This window comes from Elephantulus edwardii, unplaced genomic scaffold (genome assembly GCF_000299155.1).
Source record: "Elephantulus edwardii isolate Elephantulus edwardi_28Jun2011 unplaced genomic scaffold, EleEdw1.0 scaffold01071, whole genome shotgun sequence".
Classification (NCBI taxonomy): Eukaryota; Metazoa; Chordata; class Mammalia; order Macroscelidea; family Macroscelididae; genus Elephantulus; species Elephantulus edwardii.
This window is the reverse complement of record NW_006400821.1, coordinates 1-541: the sequence shown is the minus strand read 5'-3', so window position 1 is coordinate 541 and position 541 is coordinate 1.

The window sequence follows — 541 nt, the reverse complement described above, 5'->3', positions numbered from 1 at the left end:
ATTGGATTATTTACCTTTATCTTGTTGTGGTGCTCAAGTATTTTATAAATTCTGGATATAAGTCTCTTATCTGCTATGTGATTACCAAATACATTTTCCCAGTCTGTGGCTTGCCTTTTTACCCTGTTGGAGAAGTTTTTGAATGTGCATAGGGATTTGCTTCTTAGAAGGTCCCATTCATCTATTTTATCTTCTCCTGGTTGTAGATTTTTCAGGATACTTGGAAGACTGTTTATGCTGTGGATTAGGACTTCTAGCGTTCTTCCAAGCTTTTCTTTAATGAAGTTTGTAGTCCTTGGTTTTAGTCCTAGGTCCATGATCCACCTTGAGTTGGGTTTTGTGTATGGAGTGAGGTGTGGATCTTGCTTAAGTCTTCTGCAGACAGTTTTCCAATTCTGCCAACACCATTTGTTAAAAAGGCTGTTGTTTCACCACTTTTTTTTTTCTTTTCTATAATTATATTTTATTAATTTTCATAAACATTTACAGATATTTTGGGCTTCCACTCATTCATTGTTGCACTATTCTCTCTACCCTCCTC